Below are 25,692 nucleotides of genomic sequence, written 5' to 3' on the forward strand. Positions count from 1 at the left end.
TTCCACTTAACGCGCTTCTGCAATTCGGTGAGATACTCCGTTTTCCACCGTTTGCAGAAGGTTTGATGAAGCGCCTTAAGTTTTTCCCATCGATTGACGAGTGAAGCGCGATTCTCGCTGACGTCAATCTCGGGTGGTGCTAGTAGGTGGCCCCCGACAAGGAAGTGCCCGGGGGTAAGTGGCTCCCGGTTAGACGGGCCATTTGAAGATGGGCTTAGGGGTCGGGAGTTGAAACAGGATTCAATCCTACACAGGAGGGTGATAAACTCCTCGAGAGTAAATTTATGATCCGATGCGATCTTTTTGAAATGAGTTTTGAAACTCTTGACTTCCGCTTCCCACAGCCCGCCCATATGAGGAGCAGCTGCTGGTATGAAATGCCATGTCAGGTTTGGTGGGCGTATTTAGAGAGGGTTTGGTCGCGCGCATCAACGAGGAATGCCTTGAACTCTGAGCGGAGAGCCCTCGACGCACCGAAAAAGTTCGTGCCGTTGTCGGAATAAAGGTTTTTCGGGCATCCTCGTCTGGCGACAAACCGACTAAACGCTGCTAGAAACGCGGCGGTGCTGAGGTCGCTAGTCGCCTCTAAGCGGATCGCCTTAGTCGCAAAGCAGACGAATAGACAGACGTAACCCTTGGACATGCGGCATCCTCTTCCGCTGTAAGACTTGATTTCAAACGGTCCTGCGAAATCCACCCCGGTGTTGGTAAATGCCCGGCTAAAGGTAGTGCGTTCCGCAGGGAGGGTTCCCATGAGTTGCGTCGGGGAACGTTTGCGGAATAACGTACAGGCCTTGCAGTTGTGAATGATGGATCGGATCATGTTTTTGACCCGAGGTATCCAATACTGCATGCGTAGGAGCCGCAGCATTAGTTGGTTTCCGCCATGTATGGAAATGGTGTGGACAAACTGGACTAGGAGACGGGTGAGTCGACAGGCGTAAGGGAGGATTATCGGGTGACGCTCGTCGACGGGAACGTCTCTTGATGCGTCGAGACGACCCCCACCCGAAGGACATTATCTTCGTCGATAAAGGGGTCTAGAGAGAGAATCTCGCTTTTGGTCGCGATGGGTTTCCTAGTTCTCAGAGAGCTTATTTCTTCGACATAGTGGTTGGTTTGGGATATCCTGATGAGGCGGCTAGTCATAGCCTTGATTTCGTCAGGCGAAATCTGGTGCGACTCTGCTTCAAAGGACGTTTTAGTTTTTGGATGGGTTCTCTTGGCGAATCTTATAATGTAGGAGATTACCCGCAACGCTCTTGATAGGTCGGAAAACCGATCAATAATATACTCACCATTGTTGATGTTCGTTGCTGCATGCACTTGTACTCGTTTTTCTTCGATGTTTGTGTGGTACTCCTGTTCGCCTTGAGATGGCCATTTCGATTTGCCTTCTTGCAGCCAAGAAGGTCCCTGCTACCACAAAGAGTTGTCGACTAGGTCCGTGGCTGGAAGTCCTCTGCTGGCTAAGTCCGCTGGATTTGATGCAGACTCGACATGATGCCATGCTTTAGTTCCTACTTACTCCACGATTTTTGTTACCCTGTGAGCTACAAATGTTGACCAGGAACACGGTTTCGAATCCATGCTAGGACGATGGTCGAATCTGTCCATAGGTGAATGTTAAATTTGCTTAAGTTCAGGTTCTCCATCACTGTTTCCAAAGTCTCAGCCAGCAAGACGGCACCGCATAACTCCAATCTTGGTAGTGAAATTGTTTTTACTGGTGCCACCCTCGTTTTTGCCATGAGTAGACTAACGTATGTCCTATCGTTGATTTTAGCTCGCACGTAAACCGTATCTGCGTAGGCTTTTTCGGACGCGTCACAGAAGCCATTAATTTCTATATCGTTGGTTGGGGTGAAGTGCATCCACCGAGGTATACGAATCCGGTTAATGGCGGGGTACTCCTGCATAAAGGTTTGCCACCGATCTAAAGTGATTGCGGATACCGGTTCATCCCAGTCCGTCCCCTCCAGCCAAATTTTCTGCATTAGTATCTTGGTTACGATGATAACTGGAGCAAGCCAGCCTAACGGGTCGAAGAGTTTGGCGATGGCCGATAGGACCGCCCTCTTTGTTAAGATATCCTGGTTTTCGATTGGTTTCGCTGTGAAATAAAAATAGTCGGAATGCGCGTTCCAACGGATGCCTAGGGTTTTTACCATGCTCGCGTCCTCGAACTCCAGAAAGTCTTCCGTAAGCCTGTGAGGTTTGTGTATGCCCTGTAGTATCCTACTGCAATTAGAGGTCCACTTTCGCAGAGGGAATCCTGCTGACTTTATTGCAGCTGTGATTTCATCGCGAGCCGCGATTGCTGCCTCGATGCTATGCCCCCCTGCAAGGACGTCACCGACGTACATACTGTTTCGCAAGATGTGCGCTGCGGTTGGCAGAGATGCCTCGACGTCATCAGCAAATTGATGTAGGGTTCTGATCACTAGATAGGGGGCACAGTTTACCCCAAAGGTTATCGTGTTGAGCTCAAACACGCTGACAGGGTCCTCTGCTTTGAGTCGAAAAACTATTCTATGGTATTGGTTTGATTGTCCTTTACCCAAATTTGCCTGTACATCTTCTCAATGTCGCTGTTGAAGACGTACTTGTAGAATCTCCATCGGAGGAGCAGTATTGTTAAGTCGGATTGAAGTACTGGGCCGGTGTGTAGCACATCGTTCAGGCTTGTGCCATTGGATGTCGGGCACGACGCGTTGAACACGACTCTCACTTTAGTCGTTGTACTCTCCTCTTTGATAACTGCATGATGCGGCAAGAAGTAGCAATCAGATGATTGTGGTGGTACTACGGTGTGCACCTTAGACATGTGCCCTAACCTGACGTATTCTGTCAGTACCCTATTGTATTCCGTCTGTAGGGCCGGTGTCTTGGCTAGGCGCGTCTCGTTCCGATAGAACTGAGAGCAGACGCTCTTGAGAGATGGGCACAAACAGACGGTTTTTGGGAAGCTTCGTTTGAATGGAAGGGCGACGGTATATCTTCCATCTGAATTCCTTTCCGTTGTGTTTTTATATAGTGCCTCGCAATAGGCATTATCTTCGGTCAGGGCCTTTTTCGTAGGTACGTTATCAAGTTCCCAGAAAGCGGCTAGCTGCTTGTCTAGGCTAATTTCATTGAAAAAGGATACCCGCGTATTGGTTGGGTGAGGTGCATCTGCACGACCGGTTAAAATCCAACCGAAGACGGTTTCTTGGGAGAGAAGCGTATTTAGAACGTTCTTCCGTATACCGTTTAGTATGATCTGGGGGTAAATGTCGCCTCCAAGTATGAGATCGACTGGTACATTAATGAAGAACCTCTTATCCGCCAGAATCAGATCAGGGAACGCTTGCCGAGTCGTTGCGCTCACTTGGCAAGTCGGAAGGTCCCCTGTTAATTGAGGCAGGACTAGGGCCACTGTATTGATGCTTACTAAGGGGTCTGTAAGCGAACCTAAGGTAATCGCACATGATTCCTTTACCTGTGCAGATGGTGTATTATTTATTCCTGACACTTGCACATGCAGACGTTTGGATGGAAGGTTTATTCGCTTTTTTAGTCTTTCTGTTATGAAAGAGCATTCGGACCCAGAGTCTATCAGCGCTCTGGCGGAAAATTTCACTCCGTTGTAGATTATATGAACCCGCGCTGTTCCTAATAACACCCCTTTTGTTGTGTTAGCATGACGCGAAGAGACGTTATTAGCATTATCTTGTCTTTTTTCAGACTCCATCCTTGCCCTAGCCTGTTGTGAGGTTGAAGGTGTATTGTGGGTGGTGTTTTGAGTCCACCTTTTAGGCGTTGTCTTTGGTTGTGCTGTCGGAAGATGGAGCAAGGTCTTGTGCCCTGCGTGGCATGTGCTGCAATTAAATTGGCTAGTGCACCGTGTCACGGTGTGTCCACCCGACAGACAATTCAGATAGTAACTATTGTTTTTGACAAATTCGATTTTTCCTGACGTGGACAACCTGCGGAATTTTTGGCAATTTCGTAATTTGTGCTCCGTACTGTTGCACATCTTACATGCCGACTTTGGTACGCTGGCTTGGTAAACCCCGAGTTTCGTAGAATTTTCCCTAGAATTCGAATTATGACTTTTGGGTGTTTTTGTCGTTTTATTACCTCTAAGATCGGAAACCGTCTCTAATGTCTGGAAGCGATTGGATAGGAATTTGTCCATATCCTCCCATTTCGGAATATCTGTTTTTCGTTCTACGGTCTGTTCCCAAAGAGCCAGTGTAAATTCAAGGAGTATTGTGGAGCATAAGTAAGTTATAATTGCATCTCAATTTGTGATGTAAATATTATGACATTGTAGCGCAGAAATGCAATTGTTTATCTCCCGTTGCAATTTTTTGATTGAAGTTCCACACTCCTGTTCGACTGCCGTCAGATTAAATAAAAGTTTTAGTTGTGTGTTAACGAGGATACGTTTGTTTTCGTACCTGTCGCTTAGATTTTTCCAGGCGGTTGCAAAACCCTCGTTTGTTAATGAGCACCTGCCCACTATTTCTTTTGCCTCCCCTTGAGTTTTTTGTTTTAGATAATATAATTTCTCGACATCTTTCAGATCAGTATTGTGGATGTATATCGCCGTGAACATATCTCTAAAGGCTGGCCAGGAAAGGTAGTCGCCTTTAAATACATCGGTGTCACAAGGCGGCAGCCGCATTTTATGTCCACGGCGCGAAGAGTATTCATCCTTTGCTTCATCCTTGGCCGGCAGTGGGGTGATAGCTTCGGCTTCAGCCGTCACAGCAGACATGCATTGCAGGTAGCATGCGAAGCAACTTTTATTTTTCTTTCTTAGTGAGCTGAGCTCGTCTTTGGACAGCTCAGAATTGCTCAGAAGACTTTCATATGTGGACTTGGTCTTCTTCCATAGTGCCCTTAGCTCCTCTTGCAGTAGTGCAAGGGTGTGCTTGTTCCGGGTTTCGGCCGGGGTGGAGTTGAAATCTTGTTCAAACTCCGCTATGGAATCAGCCAATCTAATATAAGTCTCCATTGATTTTATTAATTTGAATATCTTGATTCTTTAAAGGGTTCGAGCTTGGAGGCAAAATATTTAGTGGCGTTGGTGTGTATCTAACCGCAGCAAAAATTACAAGTGTGTTTCGTTTTTTTGAACGTAGCCCAGCTACAATCCTGCTGTGATTGTGCTGTATAAGTAAAATCTTTAAAAACACACGGATTGAAACTCTGAACTGATTGTATGTGTTAACACAGAAAGAAATCTTATGTGAATTTAGTGATAAGTGACAAAAATGACTCAGATGTAAATCTTGACGTGAATGTAATGTGTGGGCAATGATATGAACCACTTATAGAGATCCTCACGAGGATTATGTAAGCCACAGATAGAAATCCTGACGAGGATTTAATGTGTATACAGTGATATGGAAATAAACACAGATAGAAATCCTGACGAAGATTTAGTGTGTATAAAGTGATATAAATGTAGTGATATGCAGCACAGATAGAAATCCTGAAAGGTTCTAGTGTGTGCAAAGTGATATTAAGCACGGATAGAAGTCCTGAAAGGATTTAATGTGTCTACAGTGATGTGCAATGCAGAGAAAAGAATCGTCTGCAAATACTTAATGTGTCTTAACAGGTGTGTTGGACACAGATAGAAATATTTTCCAAAAAAATTTGGCGTGTTTAAAAAAAAATTAAAAACGCATATGGTAATCCCAATGTGGATATAGTGTAAAATGTGAACCACAGATAGAAATCCCAACGAGGGTTTAATGTGTATGCAAAAAGTGTGATGTGAACGCTGATGGATATCCTCGAGTAGCCAACCAGGGTATCTTTCCCAACCAAAGGAAATAAATTTTGTATATTGAACTTGACGTGGAATACGTACAATTTAAAAAATTTATTAAGAAAAAATGAGAAAAATACAAGCTATATAATATAGTGATATAGTTTATTTGTGTGATCAAGCCACTAGCCACCCAACGCAGTGCTAATTTTTTGGATTTTGGTATTATTTCAGCTCGCAAACTGATTACTAAAGTGAATTCCGTGATAGATAAGCTAAGGCTATCAACCAAGTGAAAATATGGTACCTGCAGCAAGTTTTGTCAACGTATGTGACGACGAGGGGGTACAACACAGTGCAGTGATGAGTGCGAAAAAAAATAAAAAAAATTCAATGACTGTCTGCCTTGAGCGGTGTCGAGTACCCTTACCACTGGTGGGGGGAATTACCCGATCGTCAAAAGGCGTTGTGTGCTTAGTAAACACGAAATCTAACTATTTCACTTGCTTTGCCTCTTTTTGTAACTATCCCGGATTGCACTTTTTACGTAAAACACGTAAATTAAATTTAAAAAAATATGTGCAATACCAAACAACCACGTACCTTGTGTTTTCGATGTGATGCGAATGGACTGTATGCGATAATAATGGACTGTGTGATGTTGTGATGTTGATAGAATGTATGTGATGTTATGATCTGTGATGATTAATGGATTGTATGTGATGTAGATGAGTGGACTGTTTGATGTTGTGCGCTGACGTGATGTGATTTCGAGGCGACGGTGATATTAGTGGCCTGTATGATATGCTGATGATGTTATAATGCTAATGGACTGTATGTATGTGTGTGATGACGAGTTGGTATACGCTGCTCGTTCGTTTCGATGGCCAAATTTTTTCACTGCTGGTTGATTTTAATGATTAAATATCTTAATTTTCTATGCAATCTCCAAATTCCTGGGTTTTGGTTTATTAAAAAAGGTATTGATTTTCGGAATTTTTCCTTTCTCGGCGCGTAAGGACCAATGTTTTGCGGGGCAGTGGACCCGGGGAAGTCGGGCGTGTGCGTTGCAAATAAAAAGAAATAAAACACCGAATTAGTATCAAAACAATAACAATTTATTCACTGTGTAAAGGTAAGGTGAAAGTTCAAAACACAAAGGGTGTGCAAGAGTACACTCGCGGTATGTAATGAAGGGGCCTAATTAATTCCAACTCAAAGTATTGGGTAAAGAAAAAATTAATTAAAATGCACGCTTCATTATGCACAAATAATTACTAGCAATATTAATTCACGGAGTTTAAAGATGGGAATTAATTTAAGGCACAAAGATGAAAATAATTATTTGCAAATCACTTCAAAATACAACTTCTTACAGCGTACAAAAAAATGGTTGGTTTTTATTTTTACTCACCTGGGGCTAGCTGCTGGCTCGTTGACGTTCCAAATAGAAAAGAAAGTTTAAAAAACGAAAAAGGTCCGCACCACCTACCGATAGCTAACTTTCGTCGAGTTTATCCCCTTTGAATTTAGCGCTCGGCAGGGGTGGGCCGTTACCGGTAAATAATAAAATTGCCAAAATTGTGCATTAGGGTGGTAGCGAATATTTAGGCTGGTGGCCTAAACAACATCTGCAATATTATCTGAGCTTGAACAATATTGTAATTCAATTAAATTTTTCTGATACATATCTCTTATATGATGATGTTTAATTTCTATGTGCTTACATCTTGTATGGTATACAGCGTTTTTGATAAGATGTAATGAGCTTAAGTTATCACCATTTACAACAATTTTGTCAGGCCTATGTACATTTATTTCGTCCAAAAATTTTTTTATGAACATAACCTCTTTTGCGGCAGTTGACAACGATATGTATTCCGCTTCGGTGCTGCTCAAGGTCACTGTTGATTGCTTCTTCGACTCCCAAGACACCGCACCACCGGCTAAAAGAAATATATAGCCAGTGAACGATTTGCTCTCGAGTGACTCTCCACCCCAATCAGCATCAGCATAGCATTGTATCGGCGTTCCCTTCTTACTGTACGTGGGCGATAAATCAATCGTAGAACATAAATACCTTAACACCCTTTTTGCCGCTGCCAAGTGTTCGCTATGTGGCTCATTATTATGCTGCGCAAGCTTGCACACTGTATGTATAATATCTGGCCTTGTGCACAACGCCAGATACAACAACGAGCCTACCAGCGACTGGTACTCTTGTTTGCCAACGTGCTTGCAACTAGAATCAGCGTATGATATTTGTTGCTTAGGATCAAGTGGTGTTGCTATAGGACGACAGTGTAACATGTCATGTTGTTTGATTTGCCCTTTTTGTCGAATGCTATTGCGCCCCTTATACCTTCTCTTTCGACTTCCATACTAAGAAATAATTGAACAGGACCCTTATCTACCACTTGCAGTTTTTTCGAAATTTCGTGTTTAATAGAGCTCATCTCTTTCTTGTTTGTGCTGGCTATTAGCAAATCATCTACATACACTGTATCGTTGTCTAAAAGAGCTTGATATTCAGCACACATTGCTTTAAGCCACTCACTTGCATAGTCACTAGACATGGCCTCACCCACTGTATTCGGAATATCAACATCATAGAGAAAATTTGCATAATGGTATTATTTCTTTGGCCTTCCTGGTTTCCGTGACCGCACCAAATTAGGCCGATCAGGTCCTACTTGTTTAGTAGCAGGCTCTTCATCAGTTTCTTCTTTTGCAGATTTATAATCACTCTATGGTCGTCTTCAGCACTAACACGTTCATTATCTACCTTGTCTTCAGTGCTAACACATTCATTCTCTGGCTTGTCTTCAGTGCTAACCCAATCACTCTTTAGCTTGTCTTCATTGCTTACACATTCACCTTCTGGTTTGTCTTGATTTGACTTTAAAATATATAAATTAACGTTTAGAATTTCTTTCGGAATAGTTGGTTCTATAAATGATACATCACGTCTTAAAATAATTCCTCTTGTGGCAAAATCATACAAGCGATAGCCCTTGGTAGCACTACCGTAGCCAACCATTACATACGCTTTTCCCTTAGCATTGAATTTACTTTTAGGTTTTTTATCTAAGGCGTAAGCCACTGGTCCAAATGTTCTTAGATGTGACACAACTGGTTTTCTTTTATACCATGCCCCATAAGGCGTCATTTCATCGATTGCTTTTGTTGGTGACCTACTTCGCAAGTAGGCTGCAGTATTTACAGCTTCTGCCCATAATGTATCACTCAAGTTTGCACCAATTAGCATGCTCCGTGCCATCTCTACCAATGTCCGGTTATAGCGCTCAGCTACACCATTCTGCTGCGGAGTGTAGGGTACCGTGAACTGATGCAAAATGCCACAATCTTTTACATACTGCTGAAACAAATTATTTGTGTATTCAGTGCCATTGTCACTTCTAATGGCTTTAATTAGACGCCCAGTTTGACGTTCAGCGAAAACCTTGAATTCTTTAATTTACTGAAAACTTCGCTTTTGTGCTTCATTAAATAAACAAAACCATATCTTGACTTGTCATCTACAAATGTCAATACGTATTTCGAACCACCAGCTGATGTTTTTTACTGGCCCAAATACATCTATATGTAATAGTTCAAGTAATTGCTTGCTCGATTTGAACTTGATGTACACTGTTACACATTTACTCTGCATACATACAACACACGGAATAGATTTTGGCACATTTACTTGAAGCCCGTTCACTAAATTTTTGCTTACAAGCATACGCATGCTGTCATAGTTCAAATGACCATACCGTGTATGCCACTTTATTGCTTCATTCTGCTGGCCTGCAAAGAATAACATTTTCATTCAACTCATCGAACATGTTTCTGTCAAAACACATATTGGTTTCTCGTTTATTTTATCTGTCTGTTCCTGGTTTTTGTTGCTTTTGTTGATTGTGCAGCAAAATGACCCGTTCGTCCACAACTGAAACATTTTAAGTTCGATCGATTTCAAGAGCATTTACTTCGCTGCGACGACTTACTGCCACTGCTTTTATCCTTTTCATGTGCCATGAAAACTTGCACGCTACTTTCTGCAATAGGCGACACACTCATTTTTTCGACGTTGCTCTTCCTCAAGCAATTTAATTTTTAACAAACTCAGCTTTGGAAGCTTATCGCGTGACTCTAACGCGACAACTAAATTTCGAAAAACTTCGGAAGACTAGCTAGGAGCATTATTACAAATAACTCCTCCTGCAGATTTATACCAATTTCTGCTAGCTTCTCAACTATACTCGAAAAATTGCTTAGTTATTGTTGTACCTGATCACTTTCTGCCATGCGCATATCCAGTAGCTGCTTAAATAAAGACACCTTTCGCGCAGGGTCTTTTGGTCGATATATATCCTGCAACACACTCCATGCTTCTTTTGCTGTTTTGCATTTTTTCACGTAGGCAATTTGTATTGGCGTTAGGCTTAACACAATTGTTGCCATGGCCTTCTCATCACTTCGATTTCCACGCTTTTTGTTCAGCGTCTTTGGCTTCTGTAGCTGGCTGCATAAGTGCACCTGACACAACATCGCAGAGCTCCTTGTACATAAGTATACTTTTTACTTGAACGCACCATGCCCCATAGTTGGACTCAGCCAACTTCTCAACATTAAAAACGAGGAATTGTTCATTTTTCTTAGCACTTTATGTAGGGTTCTGGGCCCATAACCTGTTGGAGGTCCTCTAATTTAAAATAAAAACAGCCGCTCTTCTGAACAATAAAGAATGTATATTTCGACTTACTTCAACGTCGGTTAGAGGATGTGTACGGTGATTCTAGCGCTTTGAGGGCTGCTTGACTGTCGGAGTATATGACTACCTCACCGTCTACCCGGTTCTGCAGCAGGAAGATGCAGGCTCTCTCTATTCCTTACAGCTCTGCTTGGAAGAGGCTAGCTGTGTTTGTAAGACGGATGGGGATTGCTACTTTTGGTTGGTTGGAGAAGACACCTGCGCCGACGCCGCAGTCCATTTTGGATCCGCCAGTGTAGAGTGAAGTGATCCCCTCGCTGCCAACTCTGTCGGCCGACCAATCCGTTCTAGAGGGTATCTGCACCTTGTAATTCCCGTCGAAAATCAGTGCTTTTGGGAGGTAATCTGTTGTAAAATCCACATCGGTGAGCCTTGTTAGATGCCATATTGGCCATTTCGTTTTCTTTCCAGCATTTAGACTCCCTTAGCCTAATGGGTATGCTGATCGCTGTATATCTGATGTGGAATAGCAGTGGCAGCAGGTTAAGTATAACGTTTAGTGCATCCGTCGGGCACGATCTAAGCGCATCTTTTACCCCTGCACATGCTGTCCTTTGTATTTTGTCTAGTTTTTTAATGTTGTATTGCTTATCTAGGGCAGGCCACCGCGCTATGGCTCCGTACGCCAGGATGGGCCTTATGCCCGCCGTGTAGAGCCACATCATAAGTTTTGACTTTAGTCCCCAGTTTCTGCTGACTATTCTCTAGCACGTGTAGTATGCGATATACGTCTTCTCCACTCTTTTTTCGATATTGGTTTTCCAATTTAACTTGTTGTCTATTTCGACGCCTAGGTACTTAACTCTAGCTGAGAGTTCCGTGCCATCTAGTGAACAGTTACTGTTACTGAACAGTATCAGTTCTGTTTTGCTTGGGCTGATGTTGAGGCCGCACGATAATTGAAATAACTGAATTTGGTTTAGTGCCAATTTAGCCGCACCAGACGGAATTGACTGCCATTGAAGCGGCAGTCGATTGAATTGTTTATTAAAAAGTTGTTTCTTTTATACAAAATTTCTATAAGCTAAAATACCTACTTACACAAATACTTACAAACTAAGTTTATTACATACATATACCTTCGGTTCCCTGGGAACTGCATTGTAAGCATAAGTACAATCAGCTGTTGAATCTGCAACGCAAGCATAAGTAAATCATGTTAATAATTTGTATACAGGTAAAGGCGTGTGGCGAGCAAGCTTTAAACAGTAACATACCAAGGTTCAAGTCACCAGACGCTGCACGGCGTAGTTATCGTGGAGTGTAGAAAATATATGTTTGTACAAATGAATGAATGTGTCAATCTCAGGCCGTACCAAATCGAGCCAAAATATATGTATGTACAAATGTATTGTATGTAAGAGTCAATGCATTTTAAGACATTCCAAAACGGGTCGAAATATATGTTTCTACAAATGAATGAATAACATAATGAGTGAATGCTACACCATCCGTCTTTGAAAGAGTAGACATATAGAACCCGCGATCTTACAAATCAGTAGGCCGATATAACAACAAAAATTGTTAATACATCCCAGAGAACGGGGAAAAGAGTGTCAATAAATGTGACACTATGGCAGCATTGCCATTAAACAAGTCCAATTTTGACATCCATTCTGCAACAGATGTCGCAGTGTTGTGAATATCAATTGGCACGAATCAGAATAGAAGAATGAAGACAAACAAAAAACCGCTGTGATGGCTGAATGGTTATAGCAGCGGCGCCTAAACGTTGCCGATGAAGGAATTTAGCGGTTCCCGAAATGGATCTATACAACGGGCTTTGGCAGTTGTCTAAATTGTTTCTTTCTTCTATTCTAATTTAAAAATTTTTTCAATTAAGAAAAAATCTATCATAACAATAATAATGATAAAAGATTATTGTTAGGCCTTGAGCTCGATTCGAACCCGCTATCTTACAAATCAGTAGGCAGATATAACAACAAAAATTGTTAATACATCCCAGAGCACGGGGAAAAAAGTGTCAATAAAATATGACACTATGGCAGCATTGCCATCAAACAAGTCCTATTTTCACATCCATTCTGCAACAGATGTCGCAGTGTTGTGAATATCAATTGGCACGAACCAGAATAGAAGTAGGATTAATGAAGACAAACAAAAAACAGCTGTGATGGCTGAATGGTTATAGCAGCGGCGCCTAAACGTTGCCGATGAAGGAATTTAGCAGTTCTCGAAATGGATCTATACAACGAGCTTTGGCAGTTGTCTAAATTTTTTCTTTCTTCTATTCTAATTTAAAAAATTTTTCAATTAAGAAAAAATTTATCATAACAATAATAATGATAAAAAATTATTGTTAGGCCTTGAGCTCGATTCGAACCCGCGATCTTACAAATCAGTAGGCCGATATAACAACAAAAATTGTTAATAGGTACATCCCAGAGCACGGAGAAAAAAGTGTTAATAAAATATGACACTATGGCAGCATTGCCATCAAACAAGTCCAATTTTCACATCCATCTGCAACAGATGTCGCAGTGTTGTGAATATCAATTGGCACGAACCAGAATAGAAGTAGGATTAATGAAGACAAACAAAAAACCGCTGTGATGGCTGAATGGTTATAGCAGCGGCGCCTAAACGTTGCCGATGAAGGAATATAGCAGTTCCCGAAAAGGATCTATACAACGAGCTTTGGCAGTTGTCTATATTTTTTATTTCTTCTATTCTAATTTAAAATTTTTTTCAATTAAGAAACAATTTATCATAACAATAATAATGATAAAAAATTATTGTTAGGCCTTGATCTCGATTCGAACCCGCGATCTTACAAATCAGTAGGCCGATATAACAACAAAAATTATTTATCCTATTGATATTTTCTACTCCAAAGGTTAAAATTATTTTTCTTATTGATACTTTCTATTTCGCAGGTCATTAATAAAATTACTTTTCCTATTCTACAGGTTATTATTAAAATAATTTTTCCCATCGGTGTTTTATATTCTACAGGGCCTTATATGTATGTCTACTATCTACCTTATGACCTCTCTAAAAGGCGAGGTTTTCCTAGATGAAGCAGGTCAAACTTATATTTATATTTAAAAACAAATAATGGAGATTAATGATTTAGTTTTCCTTACTTTCTACTCTACAGGACCCTATATATATCCTATCGACTAAATATAGGAGATTTAGTTTTCCTTACCTTGACTATTTCTATTAAACAAAGATTTGCATTGTTATTAAAATTAAAGCGTATAGAATAGGATGATGGTTACAGTCATCATTGGCTGAAAATTGACATTGTTCTAAAAAGCGGGATCTCTGAGCGTATGATATACAGTAGATTGGGTAAATTCAGTTGCTGCTAGAGCAAGAAGTAGTTATATAGTGATAAGTGGTTAAACCAATGGGTACAGTGGGTGCAAATATTTTTCGTATCTTTTCTTATACCATTTTTCATAATTACCAGTAATATTTTTATTTGTTCTTATGTATATCATGCGATATCTGGGTGGCCTTCCTAGATGGGGGATGATCGTCATGATATTTATGAAGAATTTCTTTAATTACTCTCAACATTTGTCACATGCATAACCTCTCTGGTTAATGCTATTATTAGATATTTTGAGAACTTGGGTACCTTTTTTATATTATTCAAATTTGCCTACTCGAGTATTATCATTCATTTACAATCAATTTGTCCCTAAGGGCAACTGTGTTTTTATTTTACAAGTCCTATATTGCCGGCATTTTTACGCTGGAAATATTGTCCTAAGTCAATCTTTTCCTCAACAATCTGGTTGCTTGTGTTTATTATGCTACAAATTGTCTATCCTTTTGGATGAAAAGAGCGCGACATGTCTAGTTGCAAATTTATTAAGCGCTTTATATAATATATGATTATCTTTTGTGACTTTTTCTTCATTTCTACTGTTATTACTGGTGCAAAAAAAATTTTTTTTGAAGCATTAATTGTGATATAAATATCAAATTCGTTATTTTTATAATGGGTATGTGATAAGAAGAATATAAAATATATGCATTTTTAAAAGATTGCCCATCAAAACTTTTGCAAAGATGTCATGAGCGTCCGAAAAGTTTACTCAAATTTTTGGTTTGCTATCGAACTTAGACAGTGCTGATAAAGCTTGTCTCAAAAAAATATTCTGTTAATTTAAGCATTTTGGTGGTTATTGTTTGGAAATGGGTTTTTAATAGTAAGGTAATGAGGGTTTTGTTTAAAAAAAAGGACTAAGTATATGAATAAGGACTAACTTAGGCCTAATAAAATTATTGATTTTGTTCGTAAAATTTTATTTTACAACTTTCTTCTTTGTAACAAATGTTTCTGTTTAAAAATATTTTTTTTTCAAAATATCATAATTTATTTTTTCTTACTTAACAAACTGTACAGAATATTGGAATTTGCAAATTTATTTCTCTACTATTTTTATTTCATTTTCTATGCCACTTTGGGCTTCATATTTTTTTTTTTTTCTATTTTTCTTCATATTCATTGATCTGCCTAAGTTCTATTAGTTAAAAAATGTTTACAAAATTTTATTTAAATGAAATTTTTTATTTATTTAAATGAAATTTTTTTTTCTTGTTACTTAACTTTTGTTTCTGCTTCCTGAATTATTTGGGTACAACGCAAAAATACTGCGTCAGATTCTTCCTTAATATTTATATCATTCATTTAAAAATTTAGGTGGGAAAAAGATTCTTAATTTTATTGGCAAAAATCTACTTTTTGCCCATAAGCTGGCAGCCGTTAGGTTGCCAAATGCTTCTAAAAATACTTAAATAAAAAAACAACTTAACTAAATCTGCTTGGCTGGTCTTCGTTCTTCACGGCCTTGTCTTCTTTCTAGTTTTCAGGATCCCTTGTTTATTCCACTTCGTTATGCGTCGGCGGTGGTCATTTTGGTGGCGGTAGTGCAATACATTTCAACTGATGGTATACACATTACGTGGACATATGTAGCAGATGCAAACGGTTATCATCCAACTGATGATCATATACAGGATCCCTTGTTTATTCCACTTCGTTATGCGTCGGTGGTGGCCTTTTTGGTGGCAGTAGTGCAATACATTTCAATTGAAGGTATACCCATTGCGTGGACAAATGTGGCAGATGCAAACGGTTATCATCCAACTGGTGATCATTAACCCAAGTTACCGGAACAAGTTTGTTTAATTTGTTAATAAATTCTGTCAATAACACCAGCAAAGAGCTTAATCCGGTATTTAGTTTTATGCTTTCTTCCCCGTGTTTGCAGCTGTAAGGCAGGATGCCAATAATGAGGCAGGATGCCAATTATGAGGCAGGATGTTAATAATGAAGCAAGATGCCAATAATGAGGCAGGATGCCAATAATGAGGCAGTAGGATACTAGTTTAGGCAGTCGGATGCCAATTTAGGCAGGATCGCCATGTAATAATTGAAATAATTGAATTTGGTGTAGTGTTAATTTAGCGACACCAGACTGAATTGACTGCCATTGAAGCGGCAGGCGATTGAATTGTTTATTATAAATTTGTTTCTTTTACACAAAATTCTATAAGCTAAATAGCTACTTACACTAACTAATACTTACAAACTAAGTGTATTACATACATATACCTTCGGTTCCCTGGGAACTGCATTCTAAGCATAAATACAATTAGCTGTGAATGTGCATTGTGTGGCGTGTAGAAAATATATGTTTGTACAAAAGGATGAATGTGCCAATGAATCTAAGGCCGTACCAGAGCGAGCCAAAATATATGTATGTACAAATGTAGAGTAACTTCGGGTAATATGGAATACCTATTACTTTTTATGTCATAACTCATAAAATACATGCCGGAAGCTTTCAAAATTTCGTACACAGTATCGCTAAAACATTGGCTACAACGATGTTTTACACTTAGTTCACTAGAACATATGAAAAAAAATCTTGAGGGAAAATTTGAAAAAAGCCAAAAAGTGTCACTTTGAAAAACATGCGGGTAATTTGGTATACAGGTTCTTTTAAAATGGTATACTGTACCATATTACTAGCCCAATGTTACAATTTAAAAATAACTTACATGATTAGTAATACAATTATAAATGAAAATATGTATAATGGAATCAATTTTATTAAGAACGTGAAATGCAATTACAAACAAAGCCTTCTTGACGTCATATTAGTTTCAAAAAGCCTTTAAGCTAACAAAAAACCTAATTCATTAAAAAAAAAAATTATAATAATTTACTTCACTTATACGTCCAAAACAAGTAATGTAAAGAAACACAAAGTGGGTAACTATACTTTACATGGGCTAGATCAAGTATTTCGATGTTTCGCGTGTGGGAATGTTCTTCTCTTGTGTACATATTGCCCATCTAAAATAAGTAGAATAGTTTCTTTTATTGGCTTTGTAAACTCCAATAAATATTTGACCAATTTGTGAAGATCGGTATCTATTTGGACCCAGCCAGAGAGATTGACCGACGATTTCGCTCCAAGTGGTGCATTATTCATAAGAAGTATATGATTGTTCTTTCTTGGCAAAATAAAATAAGGCGGAACAAAAAGGCCACCAGGCTCATGCACGTAATGACTGTTATAAGAGATCCGGTTCTCCGAAAGACATCGCGCCTACTTGCCTTTTTCTTTTTGTGCAATAACTTTTGATTGCCGAGACTGTACAACTGACAAACCCGTTTCGATCACATTCTAAATGCATGTTGCTGAAAAGTTATGTGTAACATACTAATTTTCCAACAAGTTGTAAAACGAAGCCACGTTTTCGCGAGTGAATCCTTTTGCTCGATGAAAAGAAGTGCCGGTTGGAGTTCGCAAGCTTAGTATTTCGCTATTCCGTTTACAAAATCCTTACAGCCAGTCCTTTACTGCGCATTTTTTCAAGATACTAAATTTATTTGGAATGTTGTTTTTAATTGCAATTTGGTATGCCAGCGATCGCAGGTCGAATCGTGTTAGCCCCCAAAATCGAGACTCCATCTCTAAATAGTATTTTCTTGGGTGAAAACTGTTTTTCTGCCAAGCTTTGCTGAAAGAAGCTCTTCAATCGGTTTCTGGCGTCCATGCGTTGCAGTGTAGAGTGTGGGGCTTCACGCCTTTTTAAGGCCAACAAAACCCCACTTCGTCATTTCTCACCGCTGCAATGGCCCTGCGCGTATTTTCTGCATTTCATAGCCTTCGCACACCCTTTTTGGCATTCTTGCTGTAAAATTCCACCACTAAATTAACGTACTGACCTACTGAACATAGGGAGGGAATAGGGTACACTGTACCGTATTACCTCGTCACGAGTGTACCACATTATACTCCTCTTTCATTTGCACTAATTTTAAACTTTTTATAATAAAAACTTTATTTAGTTTATAACCCACCTTTTCAAAATAAAATATTGGTTATATAATATCGATTTAAAAGATATTTGTACTTATCCGTATTTTGTTGCGGAATAACAAACCGTTTCTACTACAATGTCTTAAAAAGTCTTACATATACAACGAAGTGTTTTCAAGAACTGAAAGAGAACTGGGCAGCTGTCAGTACTGTAACTTTTTTTCATTTTCTTTTTCGTAATTTAACAGCTGTTTTCGTAGTCGGCATTGCCGCAGTGCATATTATACGCCTATACCATAATACCCGAAGTTACTCTATTAATATGTATGTAAGAGTCAATGCATTTTAAGACATTCCAAAACGGGTCGAAATACAAGTTTGTACAAATGAATGAATAACTTAATGAGTGAATGCTACAAGCTGTCTCGAGCTCTACCTTGCCGGCTAGCTCATAGAGCTTTTGCGGGCAGTTTATGTTAGGTTCGTTTATTTCTAATGCTGGTGTAGTTAGCTTTACAAATGTATCCCACTTTGTTCTTCTTGCGTTTCTTTAGCGGTGAGTCTGGCCAGATCTAAATTTGGTGTCGAAGAAGATTCAGTGGTGGTCCGATAGGGAGGCTTTGTCTGACATTCTCCAGTTCTCCACTAGCGCCGGGTCATCACCGGCTGTCAAAGTAAGATCTAGGACTTCATCCCAACCCTGAAACCTGTCCGAACTAGGGAATATAAGAGTGGGCTTGTGGCCGCTGTTGCAAATACTGAGTTGGAATTAAGAATAAAGTGTATAAGGGACTCAACTCTCTCGTTGGTTGGGGAGCTACCCCATATCGTGTTTCTTGCATTGACCTCGCAGCCGATAATTATACTGTACCCGGCGCTATTATTTATAAAGTTTGCCAGCTCTGGAGGTGGGGCTATCCTGTCATGGGCCATGTACGCCGAGACCACGTAGATGGCCTGGTTGTACTCGCTATCTATCTTTACCACTGTTAGGTCTGCTGTGCTGTAATTTGAACATAAGGAAGCATTTATATCTTTTTTGATTAAAATGCCTGCTCTTGGTTTACCTACATCCGTTTTGTAGAACAGATTGTTTGTGCTGATATTTAGCCCCCTGGTTTCCTGACTGTGGATCCAGGGCTCTTGGATTAGACCAATGTTGATATCCTCCTCACCGAAAAGGATCTTAAGGTTATCTGTAGCACATTTAGAGTGGCCGAAATGTTGCTGTTGTATAGTTTAATACAGTCCAGCAACTCCTCTCCCGAGTCCTCCAGGGGGGAAGCGAAATGCGCCCACGAGGTCTTTTTCGAACCTCTGAAACAGGTATTAGCCTTAGCTGGAGATTGTTAACCTCTCCGGTAATTTGTGCTACACACCTTGTCAGGAATTCCATCGAGACCTGGTCCACGCACCTAATGATCCTATAGCCTCGAGAAGAACTCTACTTTTATCGTTAGTTCTAACTACCCCATACAGTTGACCATACATTAAAGTCTCCACATATTATAAGCGGGTGTTTACCTTGTGCCTCTATGGTCATCCTAAGAATCATGTTCTCAAACTCTGTGCAAGTCACGCTTGGAGGTGAATAGCAACTAAAAATGTATATTTCTTTAACTTTTGCCCACGTGAATTGAAATTGAGGATTTACCAGCCGAGTGCGTGAGCCAGCCTTGCTCCTGCTTATTTCAGTTTGGTTCAGAGAGTACCGCTATGTAAAATCTTGGGCCGCTTCTTACTTACTTACTTAATTGGCGCTTGGTCGTTTCACAGTGGCTTAGATTGAGTTGCGCCAATCTCGTAGTGCAATCTGGCTGCTTTCTTCCCGCTGTGGGAATCCCAAACTTTTTACAGTATTTCGATACGTCGGAGCGGTTCGCACAAAGTTTATGCAAAGTTTCGGCCAGTCTATAGCCCCTTTGACTTCTGGGCTATATGTCCATAGGCACGTCACATATAACAGTGTCTCTCCTGTTTCACCTCCCTAATTCGACAAGATACCCATCCTACTGTTATTCTTTGCGCCTTTGGAACAACTTTAGCATCACCCGCTGTAAGGCTTACAACTGCCTATTTTGTAGCGGTGTACCATGTACGTATACTTTTAATGGCAGTTGGATCAGACCGCTCTATCCTGCATTGCTGATGGTTTGCACTACAGATGTCATCGGGCGTAGTAATCTCATAGAAGTTTCTGAGCTGTAGTGTGATCACTTGAGACTTTGCTGTGGCCTTCGCTGACTCCTTTAGAACTGCTTCAACCTCTGTTTGGTACGTATTTGTTTTCCCTCTTGAGATCTTTTTAGCTGCAGCAACAAATCTCCTTTTGCCGTTTTTCTACTAGTTTTGACGTAACCCCCTAGGGCTTTTAGTTCATCACAACTCCTAACTTCTTGCAGTATGTCAGCATATTTAGCATCTCCAGCCTTTGAAATTATAATTGCATCCGGTCTGGCTTTAATCATTTTCTTCTTATTCGCCGTTTTGGGTTTGGCTACCTCCCACTCTCCCGAATTTTGAGCTGTGGCGTCTTCTTTCTTTCGACCTTTTTCTGGTTCAGTGGCGCTTGCGATTTAACTCGCTTGTGATTCTCCTCATTTATTGGTGTAATGGCCTTGGCTGAGATCGTGGGCTTGGCTTCTTGATTTTCCCTTGTCGAATTTTTCCTCGGCTTCCCTCCTGGGGGTGACGAGTTTCCATCCTTAGCCGCATCATTGGAAATTATTTTCTTTTTTAAGTCCTTTACCTCCAGCGCGGATTCATGGCTCAATTAAATTTTTTTTCGATACTGATGATTGTGATATATGGAAGTCTATATCTATCTCGATTTCTTTATACCTGTGCAACCAACCGTTATCCAATCAAAGTTAATATAATCTGTGAGCTCTTCTCAACTGAGTATAAAAACAACAACGTTTTTAGTGGACATTTCTGGGTCGGACGGGATTACATGAAAATTTTACAATCAAATGAAATTTTTTTTAGTAGGTCATGAAAAAACATTAAAAATAAAGTCGAAAAAAGTCAAAAAAATTAAATTTCGCAGGTCCGAAAATTATTTTTTTGGGTATGCGTAGTGGAACTTTTTTCCTGATCCCAAATCCTATCGAAAAATCGATGGTGCGATATCGGTTAATAAATCGACCCAGTTTAATGTATATACTGTTGTCACGCCAGGTGGTATATAGATGAATTGCAGATTTCCAATTATATTGACTGGCTATACTTTACCATCCAACGCCTTTTTAAAGTTTTGCCGTATAATTAAAACACTGCAGGTTACTTATAGACTATCTGTGTCATTATCGTTGTACTGTACGGCATGTCGCTTTTTTGTTTCTTCTGCGCTCTAGTTTGTACTGCAATAACATGCTTTGTAGATTGTTTAATTTCCTCAAATGAGATACGTGAGAGTGCGTCAGCACCAAAATTAGACTTTCCTTTGATGTATTCTATTGTAAAGTTATATTCGGCTAGTTCGAGTCGTATTCTCGCTAGTTTAGAGGATGGATCCTTCATATTAAACAGGTAAACAAGTGGCCTATGATCAGATTTAACAAGGAAATTAGTTCCGCAAATATATGGACAAAATTGTTTTATGGTAAATTAAATCGCTAATAGTTCTAACTCGATGATAGGTTTTTCTGTTCTGCATTGTTAAATGACTTCGACGCAAAACATATGGGTAAAACGTTAACTTCATGGATTTAACTGAGTATAGCGCCGCATCCCATTTCTGATGCATCAACCGTAACTATAAACTGTTTATTGTAATAAGTCCACGAATAGTGGTTCTGTTGATTTGTTTAAATCAAAAATTCGAAAAACTTCGCATCGCGGTGGAATAACACAAGTATCTCCTTCCGTTCCGTGCAGGTTTGGAAGTGATACTTTTTCGTTTCCTATCCAAAAAGAAATACAATTTGTGTCATAGTTGATATTACATTTGTTTGTTTTTAAGTAATCTTTTCCTAGTATTCCGTCTGTCGGAATATAAAATCATTATTTACCATGTGTAGTGTATGTTTGATGAAAAAATTTGAAAAATTTAGTTTGGTTGTAAAAGTGCCTAGCGTAGAAACCGTATCGGAAGTGACTCCAGTGATATTAATTGTATCGATGTGATTGATTGATGAAATATTGTTAATGCAAGAAATTTTTATTAACGAGATGTCGGCTTGGGTGTCGACAAGAGATGTGCAAAAATTGTTCGAACCAGTAATTTTTAACTGTATAAAGTCGGAATAATTTAAATTTAAGCAATAAATACTTTTAGAAAGAAGAAATTTGTATGAAGAATCCGTTTGTTGTCTGCCTTGTCCTCCCTCAGTGTTCGTTCCTGAGGGGCGTTCGCGTTTAAAGTCCGTACATTTGCTGCCCTATTTCTAGTGTTTGAATTCCGTGTGTTATTTGTATTACCAGTATTGTTGTTGCCGTTGTGTCTGTTATTGTTCCTTTTTTCCTGAATTCTGTTTCCGTTTCCTGAGCAGGAATATTGCCGATTATTGCCTCGATTAAAATTTGTATTATTATTGTACAAATATGGACTGTATTGTCTATAATTGTTATAATTACGGGATTGATTGGAAAAGTTACGACCTAGACCATTATTTTGAAAATTTCTGAAGTTGTTGTTGCTACGACCCCTGAATGCTAATAATTGACGCTCTTTTATTCGTTTGACTGTTCTACTATTAGCTTGCTAACAACGTCTTTGGAATCTGTAAATGTAGTTGAAGCGAGAATTGATTTCACTAAACTTGGCCTATCGTTCAATCGACAAACATTTACTGTTTGCTCCCTTTTGTGAGCTTTCGCTTGTCTGATGCCTTCTATAATAAGCGAGCGTTCCCATCAGTCGGCTAGTTCCTCAACACGTCTAGAAAAGTCTGTATAGTTGATATTATTTACTTGTATAGCTGCGATTTTTCCAGCCACAACCTTCGAGTTGTCTGGTTTTATACGATTTCGCAGTGCTGTTTTTACATCATTAACAGAAAGAAGTTGAGTAGGTATCGCCTCGCGGGTTTTACCCTCGAGTTTAGATTTACAAAAGAAATAAAAGTATCTGTTAAAGTTTCGTCACTTAAACCTTCAATCAAATCAATTTTGTCTAGAAATGATTCTAAAGCAAGTGGATCTCCATTATAATTATACTCAGTTGAGCAGAGCTCACATAGTATATTAACTTTGATTGGATAACGGTTGGTTGTACAGGTATAAAGGAATCGAGATAGATATAGACTTCCATATATCAAAATCATCAGTATCGCAAAAAAATTTAATTGAGCCATGTCCGTCCGTCCGTTAACAAGATAACTTGAGTAAATTTGGAGGTATCTTGATGAAATTTGGTATGTAGGCTCCTGGGCACTCATCTCAGATCGCTATTTAAAATGAACGAAATCGGACTATAACCACGCCTACTTTTTCGATATCGAAAATTTCGAAAAAACCAAAAAGTGGGATAATTGATTACCAAAGACGGATAATGCGATGAAACTTGGTGAGTTGAACTTATGACGCAGAATAGAAAATTAGTAAAACTTTGGACAATGGGCCGGCACCGCCCACTTTTAAAAGAAGGTAATTTAAAAGTCTGGCAAGCTGTAATTTGGCAGTCGTTGAAGATATCATGATCAAATTTGGCAGGAACGTTACTCCTATTACCATATATATACTTAATAAAAATTAGAAAAATCGGAGAACGACCACGCCCACTTTAAAAAAAATTTTTTTTAAGTCAAATTTTAACAAAAAATTTAATATCTTTACAGTATATAAGTAAATTATGTCAACATTCAACACCAGTAATGATATGGTACAACAAAATACAAAAATAAAAGAAAAAATCTAAATGGGCGTGGCTCCGCCCTTTTTCATTTAATTTGTCTAGGATACTTTTAATGCCATAAGTAGAACAAAAATGTACCAATCCTGGTGAAATTTGGTAGGGGCTTAGATTCTAGGACGAGAACTATTTTCTGTGAAAAAAGGCGAAATGTGTTGAAGCCACGCCCAGTTTTTATACAGAGTTGACCGTCTGTCCTTCCGCTCGGCCGTTAACACGATAAATTGAGCAAAAATCGATATATCTTTACTAAACTCAGTTCACACACTTATCTGAACTCACTATGTATTGGTATAAAAAATGGCCGAAATCCGACTATGACCACGCCCACTTTTTCGATATCGAAAATTACGAAAAATGAAAAAATGCCATAATTCTATACCAAATACGAAAAAAGGGGTGAAACGTGGTAATTGGATTGGTTTATTGACGCAAAATATAACTCTAGAAAAAAACTTTTTAAAATGGGTGTTACACCTATCATATTAAGTAGAAGAAAATGGAAAAGTTTTGCAGGGCGAAATCAAAAGCCCTTGGAATCTTGGCAGGAATACTGTCCGTGGTATTACATATATAAATAAATTAGCTGTACGAGGCAGATGATGTTCTGGGTCACCCTGGTCCACATTTTGGTCGATATCTCGAAAACGCCTTTACATATACAACTACCACCACTCCCTTTTAAAATACTCATTAACACCATTCATTTCATACCCATATCGTACAAACACATTATAGAGTCAACCCTGGTCCGCCTTTATAACGATATCTCGAAAAGGCGTTCACCTATAGAACTAAGGCCCCTTCCTTTTAAAATACTCATTAACATCTTTCATTTGATACCCATATCGTAGAAACAGATTCTATAGTCACCCCTTGTCCACCTTTATGGCGATATCTCGAAAAGGCGTCCACCAATATAACTAAGGCCCACTCCCTTTTAAAATACTCATTAACACCTTTCGTTTGATACCCATATCGTAGAAACAAATTCTAGAGTCACCCCTTGTCCACCTTTATGGCGATATCTCGAAAAGGCGTTCACCAATATAACAAAGGCCCACTCCCTTTTAAAATAATCTTTAACAGCTTTCATTTGATACCCATATCTTACAAACAAATTCTAGAGTCACCCCTGGTCCTCCTTTATGGCGATATCTCGAAAAGGCGTCCACCAATAGAACTAAACCCACTCCCTTTTAAAGTACTCATTAACACCTTTCCTTTGATACCCATATCGTACAAACAAATTCTAGAGTCACCCCTGGTCCACCTTTATGGCGATATCTCGAAAAGGTGTCCACCAATAGAACTAAAGCCCACTCCCTTTTAAAGTACTCATTAACACCTTTCATTTTATACCCATATCGTACAAACAAATTCTAGAGTCACCCCTTGTCCACCTTTATGGCGATATCTCGAAAAGGCGTCCACCAATATAACTAAGGCCCACTCCCTTTTAAAATACTCATTAACACTTTCGTTTGATACCCATATCGTAGAAACAAATTCTAGAGTCACCCCTGGTCCACCTTTATGGCGATATCTCGAAAAGGCGTCCACCAATAGAACTAAAGCCCACTCCCTTTTAAAGTACTCATTAACACCTTTCATTTGATACCCATATCGTACAAACAAATTCTAGAGTCACCCCTGGTCCACCTTTATGGCGATATCTCGAAAAGGCGCCCACCTATAGAACTAAGGCCCACCCCCTTTTAAAATACTTATTAACATCTTTCATTTGATACCCATATCGTAGAAACAAATTCTAGAGTCACCCCTTGTCCACCTTTATGGCGATATCTCGAAACGGCGTCCACCAATATAACTAAGGCCCACTCCCGTTAAAATACTCTTTAACGCCTTTCATTTGATACCCATATCTTACAAACAAATTCTAGAGTCACCCCTGGTCCTCCTTTATGGCGATATCTCGAAAAGGCGTCCACCAATATAACTAAGGCCCAGTCCCTTT

At 39.4% G+C, this 25,692-nt stretch overlaps 1 protein-coding gene across 1 annotated transcript in view; it reads right to left on the reverse strand.

The window, feature by feature from the left end:
• Positions 1–25,692, reverse strand: part of Syt7 (Synaptotagmin 7) — a 1,421,749-nt gene that overhangs the window by 994,642 nt on the left and 401,415 nt on the right. The window lies entirely within an intron of this gene.

Source organism: Eurosta solidaginis, chromosome X (genome assembly GCF_040869045.1).
Source record: "Eurosta solidaginis isolate ZX-2024a chromosome X, ASM4086904v1, whole genome shotgun sequence".
NCBI lineage: Eukaryota > Metazoa > Arthropoda > Insecta > Diptera > Tephritidae > Eurosta > Eurosta solidaginis.